The sequence below is a fragment of the Rattus norvegicus genome, chromosome 13 (genome assembly GCF_021556685.1).
Source record: "Rattus norvegicus strain SHRSP/BbbUtx chromosome 13, alternate assembly SHRSP_T2T, whole genome shotgun sequence".
In the NCBI taxonomy this organism is placed as follows: Eukaryota; Metazoa; Chordata; class Mammalia; order Rodentia; family Muridae; genus Rattus; species Rattus norvegicus.
In genome coordinates this window covers 87,567,817-87,579,852 of record NC_141546.1, presented here as the reverse complement: position 1 = coordinate 87,579,852, position 12,036 = coordinate 87,567,817, and the positions used below count along the sequence as shown (strand labels likewise).

The window sequence follows — 12,036 nt, the reverse complement described above, 5'->3', positions numbered from 1 at the left end:
CCTAGCAAGCGCAAGGCCCTGGGTTCGGTCCCCAGCTCCGAAAAAAAAAGAAAGAAAAGAAAAGGAAAGGAAAGGAAAGGAAAGGAAAGGAAAGGAAAGGAAAGGAAAGGAAAGGAAAAGAAAAGAAATCACTCCCCAGATTGCAGACTGGTACAACCATTCTGGAAATCAGTCTGGAGGTTCCTCAGAAAATTGGACATTGAACTGCCTGAGGATCCAACTATACCTCTCTTGGGCATATACCCAAAAGATGCCCCAACATATAAAAAAGACACGTGCTCCACTATGTTCATCGCAGCCTTATTTATAATAGCCAGAAGCTGGAAAGAACCCAGATGCCCTTCAACAGAGGAATGGATACAGAAAATGTGGTACATTTACACAATGGAATATTACTCAGCTATCAAAAACAATGACTTTATGAAATTCATAGGCAAATGGTCGGAACTGGAAAATATCATCCTGAGTGAGGTAACCCAATCACAGAAAAACACACATGGTATGCACTCATTGATAAGTGGCTATTAGCCCAAATGCTTGAATTACCCTAGATGCCTAGAACAAATGAAACTCAAGACAGATGATCAAAATGTGAATGCTTCACTCCTTCTTTAAAAGGGGAACAAGAATACCCTTGGCAGGGAATAGAGAGGCAAAGATTAAAACACACAGAAGGAACACCCATTCAGAGCCTGCCCCACATGTGGCCCATACATATACAGCCACCCAATTAGACAAGATGGATGAAGCAAAGAAGTGCAGGCCGACAGGAGCCGGATGTAGATCTCTCCCGAGAGACACAGCCAGAATACAGCAAACACAGAGGCGTATGCCAGCAGCAAACCACTGAATTGAGAACAGGACCCCCGTTGAAGGAATCAGAGAAAGAACTGGAAGAGCTTGAAGGGACTCGAGACCCCATAGGTACAACAATGCCAAGCAACCAGAGCTTCCAGGGACTAAACCACTACCTAAAGACTAAACATGGACTGACCCTGGACTCTGACCTCATAGGTAGCAATAAATATCCTAGTAAGAGCACCAGTGGAAGGGGAAGCCCTGGGTCCTGCTAAGACTGAACCCCCAGTGAACTAGATTGTTGGGGGGAGGGCGGCAAGGGGGGGAGGAGGGGGAGGGGAATGCCCATAAAGAAGGGGAGGGGGGAGGGGGATGTTTGTCCTGAAACCGGGAAAGGAAATAACACTCGAAATGTATATAAGAAATACTCAAGTTAATAAATAAATATATATATATATATATATATAAAGAAAAAAAAGAAAAAAAAAAAGAAATCACTCCCCAGTGTTCTGCCTGAAGGTGTCTCAGTTAGCAGTGCCGTGCTCCAGGCCTGCCGTTTGGTGTGAGCCACTCTAAGGCTCATAGCAAAGCCCTGAGCAATACGTCTGCTTACTCATGTATTTGTGCAATGTAAGTTGATTTAAAGAAACATTTATTCTGAATTTAGTGACACATGCTGGTGTGGTTTCCATCACTTGCATGTACAGTTAAGACTCTCCCAGGATAGGAAAACTTCCTGAAACGCTCCCTTCACCGGGCTACTAAGTCAACTCGTTGGACATCCAGGCCACAACTTATCAGCCATACTCTCCACATAGCTGTGCTGTGACGCCTGCTGCCTGGAAATGGAAAGGAAACGTGGTTGGGAAACAAAGCCAGAAGCCAGTCCATGAAAAAAATATTCCTCCAACCACTGATGCTGTAAAGTTCTAAGTGGGCTTGGGGAGCTGGCTCATCAGGTAAAATGCTTGCCACACAAGCCCGAAGACCAGAGTTCAGATCCCACAAACCCACATAAATGCCTGATGGGTATGGCAGGTATGACAGTCCCTCCCATAAGCCCTAGAAACAGAAACAGTCCCAGAGCAGTGTGGCTTCCTACATAACCAGAATCAGCAAGCTCTGGGTTCAGGTGAGAGATCTTGCTTCAACGTAAAAGGTGGAGAACAATTGAAAAGGACACCCAGCACCAACCTCCATTCTCCACATGCACACTCATGCAATGAACATATATATAAGTACACATATACACACATGCATGCACACTCATGCAGTGAACACATATGTAAGCACACATATACACACATGCATGCACACCATGAAGTGAACACATATACATGCATGCATTCACACTCATGCAGTGAACACATATGTAGGCACACATAAACACCATGCATGCACATCATACATACACATACAAATAAGAATAGAAAACAAAATATTAAGTGGGGATTCCATTTATATTAATGCTTAGTAAAGCCTGAAGTTTTCTGTGTCCAGAGACACAGCAATTCAACACACATAGTTTTTCTACATGTCAGACCTCCTATCAGAGAACAACTGGGCACCCAAACCGGTTGACCACTTGTATTCCTCCTTTGCTTTCTCTTTGAATCTCTATGTCACCCGAATTTTCCCAAACATGATGAGGCAGTCTTCTCATTTTAAAACTATTTAAGTCCTGTGCATTAGCTTTCCAGTGCTGCTATGACAAACCACCATGGATGTAGTAGCTTAAATAAAAACAAATTTATTCAAATTTTATTTAGAGTTTGATGCGTTTCACTGAGCTAACATTGAAGCATCGACAAGGCTGCATTCTCCCTAGAGCTTTCTGTTGCTTTGAAGGCTGCCCCTTTTCCTTGGCTCACGACCCCTTCCCCTGTCCCCAAAGCCCATCAACTCCACCTGAACAGTCACAATCATCTCCCACCTCAGGCTCCCTAAGTTAATCATTTCTCTAAAACCTCTCTTGCCATGTAAGGAAAGTATTCACAAGTTCTGGGGAGGAAGAGGCAGACATTTGACAAGTACATCAGGACAGTGGGCTACAAATACACTGTGAAGCATAACAAGAATATTTTAACATTTTTGAACGCTTTTCTTACAATTTTTATGTGGATGAGTATGAAGACTGAATGTTTGTACACCATGTGTCTGCAGTACCACTGGTGGCCAGAAGGTGGCATAGGATCACGTGAAACTGGAATCCCAGATGGTTATGATCTGCCATGTGGGTGCTGGACCTTGGTCCTCTGGAAGAGCAGTCAGTGCTTTTAACCACAGATCCATCTCTCCATACCCTGTAATGTATTTCCAAAGATTTGAAAAAATGAAATAAAAAAGTATTTAAAATGATGAAACAATTGAATACGCTGCTTTAAATCCGTTTTGTTTTATTTATGTTATTTATGTTTTTATTTATGTTTTTATTTCCCCTCCCTCATCTCCATCCAGATTATCCCCACTTCCCCACCCTTCCAACTTCAGACCTTCCTCCTCTCTCCCTTTAGAAAGCAAACAGGGAAACATTTTAAAGGGAGAAAGAAAATGCATGATAAACATCTTCAGAGAGATACACACCAAAATGTAAGCTCATAAAAACACAAAATTCAGAAAACATAATATACAAGCAAAAGACCAAAAAAGTCCACGCAAAGCAATATAATACAAAAATAGCATTGAGTTCATCTTGTATTGGGCATCTCCTGCTGGGAATGGGACCTGCCCTTACCTGTGATCTGTACACCCAGCGAGACTCCATTAGAGAGACCAGCTTTTCCTTTGTGAGACATTGCCAGCTGGAGAGAGCTTCTCAGTTAGGGATAGGGGTTCATGTTCACTCCCCCCATTTGGCTTGGACCTGTACAGGCCCTGTGTTTACTGCCACATCTTCATGAGTTTGAATGTGCGTCCACCCTATTGTGTCTGGAAGATACTGTTTCCCTGGTGTGAGCTCACAAGTGCATCAGCCCTGTCGCGTCTGGAAGACACTTGTTTCTTTGGCGTCTTCCATCCATTGGCTCTTGCAATATTTTACCTCATTTTCTGCATAGGTCTCTGTACCCTGAGGGGAGGGAGTTGATGAGGTTATTCTATTTTATTTTTATTTATTTATATATCTGTGGCATTCGCTCGCACTCACATGCACACGCGCGCGCGCGCACACACACACACACACACACACACACACAGGCAGGGATGAGGTGGGGTAGCATGATTCTCCTGTCTCTACCTTCCATCCCCACATAAGAGTGCCATGCAGACAGATGCAAGCTACCAGGTAAATACAGATGTGGGCTACCACATCCAGGCATCAGGCTCGGGTCAGTCACGCTTTTGCAGCAAGCACTTTTGCAATCTCCTTAAACCGAGGGTCGAATTCGGGGCCTTAGGCACTGACTCTACCACGGAGCTAAATCAGAGGATGAATTTAAAAGATTTCTGATTCGGACACGGATGGACATTCTTCTTCTGACGTCTTTAACGTGTGTATGTATTAACGCGCCTTAGATGAGCTTAAGACGGATAGCTCATGGAGTGGAAACAGCAAAAGCGTGCCACGAACTCGGTGGGAATTACTCTGAAATTGAGAGGCAAATTAAATCAATTTTTAAATTATACCACAGAGAAAGGCAATTCCGGAAGAGGAGCAGATGAGATCTGAAGGAGTAAGATGGAGTTTCTGTTGCACAGTGATCCACTTAACAAGAAGGGAGTGACGCGAACATCTGGGAGAAGACCACTGAAGTCCTTGTTGATTTAACAGAAAGCGTTGGCCTTGATAGAGAATCCATGAAACCCATACTAGCCGGGCAAGAGCTGGACCAGCGACAAGCTAATTACTGAGTGCCCTCAATTCAAAAGACACATAAGATTAATTACTGAACGATGCTCCGAAATCCTACAGCTCCTATAAGAAAGAAATGAAATACAATTTCCCCCAAATTTGACAAGAACAATAAAAACTGACGTGATTTTTCTCCCCACAGCAGCTGAGAAGAGAAACATCCTAATCTATCAATAATAACAAGAGTGTCGTTCAGTCCACATCCCGGGAAAGACTGGGTTGTTATACAAGTTATAAAATCATTATTATTCAAAGAGACTGAGAGGCGGGGGTGGAATTACCGCCATTCACAAAGCATATTACTCCTCCTGGGGTGGCAATCTTGGTGACATATAAGAGTGCTTACAGCTTGTAATTATTCTGGCTTTATTATTCCAAGTGTTTGTCTCTGTATTTAATTTTGCATTAATAATTTCATATTGCCTTTCTCAAGTGGAGCTTCCAAAACTACATAAGATTCAGGCCTCCCATAACCAGGTCCCAGCACTGATACAGAGCTTTCTCAGCAAAATATGGCTCAAAAGTACAGCAATATCCCTACCCAAACTTCAAGCAGTTACCTCTAGCCGTCCTACCATGGCATCGCTCCCAGAAATGCCCAGAATAAGGCCTAGATTGCTACCCAAGGGTCAGGATCCAGGAGAGGAGTAGAGGGGGCCAAACATCAGTAGCCCACCCTGTCCATTCTGGTTTGGACTTGACCCTGAAACGGCCTTTTCATCCCAATCGCCCTGCTGGCCCTAGAGATGCCGTCACAGTAGCTGAGGCAGGAGACATAGGAAGCTTGACTCTATGATGAAGAAGCCTACTTGGCAGGAGGAGCCTGGGAGACATGGTTCAGCAGAGCTGTTAAAATAAAGTCTGGCTTCTCACTTAAGCATGTCTCCTAAGAGCAATGCAGAGGGACACTAGTTCTCTACCACTCCCTGTCCTCCCCTTCCCCCGCCCCTCTGAAGTGCATGGAGGAACCCAGCCACCCAGCACTAGGGGGAAAGACACATTCCGTGGGTAGGTGAGGAAAGAAGCAGGATGACGTGGCTGGGCCTGGACAGAGAACGGGATGAGATCTACATTCCTGTGGAGGAATTTGTGTTGCTCCAATGTGGCAACGCTTCTTCCTCAGGATCTCTCTGAACCTCTATACTCGTCCTCAGAGTTCCTGAGGCAAGGAGTCACCTCCTTCTCCTCAGCCTTCCATAGCCTCTGCTTCCATTTTCGGGGTATCCATTTTGATCCTCAGTAAAGCTGCTTCTGCTGCGTCTGGTTCCTAGCCAAAATCCCATCTTGGAGGGCTGGGAGGAAGCTCTCCCATGCTGTGTTCCCTGGAGGAACAGAACGGAAAAGGACAGCTATGATTTATAAGTCTCCCAAGGCTTGACCCTGGCCTGAGCCTGGTTTCCTCCTGGGAGGGGATAATAGCCCCCATCCCTGGGGGACGGAAGGGAATGAAGATAAGACCTCGCCTGAGAATCAGTTTGCTGTGTTTTCTTCCCCTCAGCCATGCAGGGGTCTTGTCCTTAGTGTAGTGCAAACATCAGGACTCAGGAATGGGTCTTTTTCTTTTGTTTCTAAATTGCATGAAGCTTGAGAGTTGCATCACCCCGCTGCCTTTCCTGGAACACTTAAATTCTCCAAACCACCCTAAATTCTTCTCAAATCAAAGGCCCAAAACATAAATAAATACTTAAATGCACGAATTACTTTACTTACACTGCTAGCAGCATTCCATCTGTCTTCAAAACCCCATTCCCCTTTCCTGCTCTTAATGACTGCCCACGAGACTGAGCTGCAGCAGGGAGAGCCCAAAACACAGAAAGTAATCTTGACCCGAGCAGAAAGAGCAGACATGCATAGAACTTTGGAAGCAGGGTTGTTGGTGTTGGGGTAGGGACCACTGGGGGATCCTGGGGCTGGAGAGTAGGTCTGGAGAAGAACATTCGTTCAGGTGATGCCGGGATCCGGCTGTGAAAAGAACTGAGCGATAAGGCAGAGAGAGCCCCTAGTTAGCCATAATTCTCCAACATCCTCATTTGGCAGGTACCTCCCAAGCCATAGAGAAAGACATTAACGAACTCATGGCCCTGCCCACTCTCCTGGACTTCTTGAATTTCGCAGCACCACCCTCTGGCCCTTCCAATACTTGGGCAGTGTTCCCTTGGTGTCCTCGACACGCCTGGCACCAGCTTCCCCTCTACGTGACCAGCACGCAGCCCTGGACTGGGTGGCGGATGCCGAGATAAGGCCAACGAGGGGGAAAAACGCCAAAGCCAGGAAGTTGCACAGCCCGGTTCCCCTGGCAACCCCACCACAGTCACCAAACAGAGCTAGGGTTGAGGGGGTAGGGACAACTGTTCCTGGCTCAGGCCAGGGCCCTTCCAAGACCTCAGTTTTCTTGCTAAAGAAACGTTTTTCCAGTCTTCTGGGACATACTGCCTAAAGATTAAGGAAGAGTCAGCTTGAGGTGCAATCCCGGCCAGGATCTGTGTCTACAGATCTATTAAGTCTCCTGGAATCTGCATTTCTCACTCTCATGCTGGAGTCCCATGCTGAAGGATATCACTTAGAGAACAGCCGTGTTTAGCACGTTGGAACTTCTGGTGGTCAGGTTAGGAGAATTTACCATCCTGTGCTCCCTGAGGTCTAAAGCCAGCCCCATGCCCAAGGGCACCTGACTTTCAATATTGACTGATTGGTGACCCGAGTCTAGAAACCTGGGTTTTAGTTCATGCAGAGCCAGTTCAAACTCCTGAGTTCTGAGCTCCTGGCTGTACCACGTTTGGTTCTGAGAGCCAGAGCCAACGGGAAATATGTCATGCATGTTTTCTGTTCCCAGGAACCCGAGGACTCCAGGCAAATCACATGTATGCCCTATGGTTCGGTCTTTCTGTTCTCTCCAAAGGATATGACATACTAAAGCCTTACCAGGAGGTTACAAGCCTCTCCGGGATCAATAAATGTCCAAGTGTCTTGAAAGCACATCTCTCGGGTATTGCCTTGGTGGTCATAGTAGCTTCTGTTGCTGGAGGTAAAAATGGGGCTATCTGAGAGAAGTCTGAGAAGGTCAGGCTGCTTTGAGCACAGAAACCTGCAGAAGCAGGATCCAGGGGCAGTGCCTCAGGCTCTCTGTCAGCTCCCATCCAGAGCAGCCAGATCTCCATTTAACTAGAGTTCTGCTACAGAGATGAATTTCCTGTACCTCTTGCCAAGCCTGACCTCTCCCTTCCTCCACAGCGGCCCTGGCCTCCACTCACAGGAAAACCGCAGCCCAAGTCAGCTGCAGGCTGAACCCCTTCCTCGGGGCCAGTCACTTCACAGGGGAACCCCAAAATAGGATGAGTGGTAGTTCAGACTCATGCCATCTAGAGATTAGATTTCAGTCGCTCCGTTATTCTGGCTGGGCTAGGTTACTGTTACTGTACAGTTTTCAGTCTCCTCCTCTGCAAAATGGGAAGCATTCGTATTTTGGGCGAGTGCCCTCTCTGTTGATTTCTCATCCTGGCAATAGCTAACGTGTGAGTTACTGAAGCTAGACCTTTCCTAATCCCTTTCTCTCTCCTTCATGTTCTGCTAGCAACAAGAGAGTCACAAACAATTTGGAACTCCCGCTCTCCTTTCAGTCCTTTGTGCCCTCCCCTTAACCCTGACTTCTGTCACTTCAGCCTGAAAGACTGGCAATCCTGACCCAATTTCAGGCCATTTACCTGGAAGCCTCACGGAGCTTTCGAACAAAACACAGTCTGCAACTGTGTTGTCTGGCTTAGAATCATTCAGTCATCATCACCATGGCAAGCCCCTGTAATCCCAGCATGCCATAGGCAGAGGTAGGAAGGCTGCCACAAGTCCAAGGTCAACCACACAAGACCCTGTCTTTATTTCCCTTTGGGAATTTCTCACGGTATTTATTTCTCTTTGAAGCTCCTTTGACAATCTGATCCTTACCTCTGTTCTCAGTCATGTTCCTGAGCGTCATCCCAAAATTCAAAGATCTACAACCCGGTTCTGCATAACCTCATCTCGCAAAGGCACTTAGCGCATCCTGCCTGGGAAACTGCACCATCCCTGGCCTCCTTTTATGCCTCTAGTCATCCTTGAATCCCCAGATGTCATCCTCTTCCACACACCTTAGAAGGTGTATGGCAGAATCCAATTTTTAAAATTCACTTTTTCTAGTAGGGAAATATGGCTCAGTATATGGTAGAAGTATGAAGATGATGATGGTGAAGATGGTGATGGTGATGGTGGTAGTGATGATGATGATGATGGAGATGGTGGTGGTGATGATGGTGATGGTGATGATGGTGATGGTGATGATGGTGATGGTGATGGTGATGATGGTGGTGGTGATGGTGGTAGTGATGATGATGATGATGGCAATGATGATGGTGGTGATGATGGTGATGATGGTGATGGTGATGATGGTGATGATGATGGTGGTGGTGATGGTGATGATGGTGATGATGATGATGTGTGATGGTGATGGTGATGATGATGATGATGGTAATGGTGATGGTGATGATGATGGTGATGGTGGTGGTGGTGGTGATGATGACAATGGTGGTGATGATGATGGGTCATGGCATTCATCCTAGAGATCGCCCTAAGACCTAGACCTTCTTATTATACCACAAGTCATGCTGTTTTAAAATTGGCTCCTCACTCTTACATGAAAAGTGGAAGAAAGCAGAGATTGCCTGTCTGGCTAATTGCAGGCACCACACCCCCACACCCCAAAAGACCCAGCAGGTTCCTCACCTGTTCAAGGGTCACTTTTTGAAATAATGAAAGAACAAATCCAAAACGTGCAGTCCCCAGCATAGCATGAAGCAAAACCTGAGAGTGAATAGCAAGCACCGCCATCTGGCTTCTATCACACACTGAGCCACATTTCCCTTCTAGAAAACCACCTAAAACGTCATATTCTACCAAAGATTGGGGGTAAAGCAGAGAGACAGCCCCGGGGTCTGACAGAATGCTTCTGTCATCTCTCCACACACACTTCAGGTTCTAGCCATGTGACCTGTATGCCCTTGCCGATCGATCCTAGTTCTCACCCTTACTCACAACTCTTTGATCGTGTCCACCCAGAAAAGACTACCCTCTCTCTACCCACAGACACTTGGCCTCTGACCACAAAGCCAGTGACTGCTCCTTAACCCAAAACTCTCCCTGGCAGGCCCTCATAATCCCTTGGGCAGATGGAGACCAGATCATCCCTGATGTAGGTGATCTCTGATCCCTACGGTCTTCTAGAAGTCACCAGGGTACTGAGGAGTTGACGAGAGAGTCCTTCCACAGAGCCCTGCCTGTCTTCGTCACAGCAGGCAGGCGGTGTCTCACTGGCTTCAAGAGTCATCACTGCGCACATCCATGTTAGTTCCCTTCAGGACCACAGAGTCTTTGAGCAGAGGTCATGTATCAATCACTCACCCTGTAGGGTCTGGCATCGAACCCTGGTAAGTGTTGAAAGGGTGGAAAGGGGTGTATGTGGGCATTTCCAGGCAGAACTTCCTCCATTAGGAAATGACATCTGTCCTATTTACTGAAGACATTCCTTCTGACCCCTGAGAGAGATTCCAGAGGTTAATAACCTTTAGGGGCAAGAGGATCATTTTTCCTTGTCTAACCAAAATTTCTCTAGATGCAACTTCAGGGCATTTTCCTGGAACCCCTGGCTACTGGGACAGAAACCTACTTCTTTGAGAAGAGACGGTTAGTTACTAATTCATTCTTTCAGCCTTTTCTCCTACAAATCTAATCCCAGACCCTTTGTTGTTTCCCTCACCCAGCCCTCTCCAGCTTCCACTGTGCCTTGGGCCCTTTGCCAGGTTCTCAAACAGCTATGGGGGCAGGAATGGTGCCTATTGTTCTCCTGGGCAAACACACAGAGGTCTACATACACAGAACCTACACCTCTACCCTCCCATTATCCTGTCTCCACCCTGAGCAGACAGACACTCGAGGGCAGTCTCTTCACAGACTCATCTCTCCCACCAGGGGCCCCAGAGCCTTCCTCCAGTCAGTCCTCAAACACCAGGTAAACACTCCTCACACAGACCTCCGCTTTTTCTCACAGGTAAGCTAAACTGGGCGGAGCTTCTGAACTCCTCTCCTTCCTCCTGGCTCCAGCCCTTCTCTAACTCTATCTTCTATTGGCCACCATAGGCCACGACTTCTTTCTCACCCCTCCACATGGTTCACTTCAGGGCCGAGGGCAAATTAAATGAACCAAAGTTGACTTTGTCCTCCTCCTCCTGGGCTCGCCACCCCCCCTTGCCCTCCCCCTCCCCCATCTCAAATCGTCAGTCGTCTTTCTCTTCTCCCAGAGCATGCATCCACTACCTTCTGTCTACTTTGCAGCTCAGGGCTTTTGCTTTGTGAAAATTAACACGCAGAAAGTGTGGGCGCTGCCAAAAGAGCTTCTTTCCGTCTCAGATGGGATGACAAGGCTGAGTTGCTGTGACTCTGGTCAGGCTGGACACTATCTTACTAGGCCAGGGGATTTGAGAGCAAGTACGTGGTTCGCTCCATTCAACAAATATTTACCCAGCATCTGTAGCACCACTCTCCAGGAGCAAAACCAACAAACCCCTGCTTCTGTGTGGTGTAGATTCTATGGGCGGAGACAGAACCTAAGTCAAACATTGGCTCTAGGGCCGCGCATAAATGGCACCAGGGAAGGACGGGTGGGATGCAGGCTGAAGTGGTGGTGTGTGGTTTGAAGGAGGATGGTCAGGGAAGGTGATATTTGGACAAAGCTTTGAGGAGATGAAACAGCAAACCAGGGAGAGGCCTCGAAGGAGATTGTTTTCGGTAGCTCCAGGATCGGCTACAAAATACATACAGAGAATGGGACCAGAGCGATGATAAGCAAAGGGGACATTGTACAAAGGAGCTGGCCTCGGGGTCGCGACCCAGCTGGGTTCCAGGGGTCGAAAAGTTAGAAGAGTCAAATCCGGACTGAAATGGACCTCGGCAGCGACCAAGAGCTAAAAAGCAAGAAACAGAAAACTATCTAAAACCTAAGATGCCAGGCCCCAGAGCGGTTTTGTCGTCGTTTTCTCTGTTGATGTGACATCAGGACCAAAAAGCAACTTGACGAGAAAAGGATTTATTTGCCTTACACATCCTAAGCCCCGGTCCACTGAGGGGAGTCAAGGCAGGGGGCCAGGAGGCAGCGACTGAAGCCAAAGCCGTGAAGGGAACACGACTCACTAGCTTCATGGCTTGCTCAGCCTGCTTCCTTACGTCACCAGGACCATTTGCCTAGGGGTGGCACTGCCCACCGTGGGCTGGGCCCTCCCACATCAATTATTAATCAAGAAAATGCCCTATTAACAGACTTGCCTCCAGGCCAATCTGAGGGAGGCGTTTTCTCCATAGATTCCTCT

The 12,036-nt window shown here is 47.1% G+C and overlaps 1 long non-coding RNA gene across 4 annotated transcripts; it reads right to left on the bottom strand.

The window, feature by feature from the left end:
• Positions 1–1,435: 1,435 nt before the first annotated feature.
• Positions 1,436–11,218, bottom strand: LOC148001817 (uncharacterized). 4 transcript variants are annotated; one of them, XR_015636188.1, is made up of 5 exons: positions 10,988–11,218; positions 10,076–10,209; positions 7,571–7,667; positions 3,533–3,865; positions 2,240–3,101 (listed from the first exon to the last, which is right to left on the bottom strand). It is a non-coding gene; the product is annotated as an uncharacterized LOC148001817 (long non-coding RNA). The 4 variants fall into 4 exon arrangements; XR_015636187.1 differs by lacking the exons at positions 7,571–7,667; positions 10,076–10,209; positions 10,988–11,218 and adding exons at positions 4,423–4,652; positions 5,825–5,970; positions 6,112–7,061; XR_015636189.1 differs by lacking the exons at positions 7,571–7,667; positions 10,076–10,209; positions 10,988–11,218 and adding exons at positions 1,436–1,637; positions 4,423–5,192 and having other exon boundaries at positions 2,907–3,101.
• Positions 11,219–12,036: the final 818 nt, after the last annotated feature.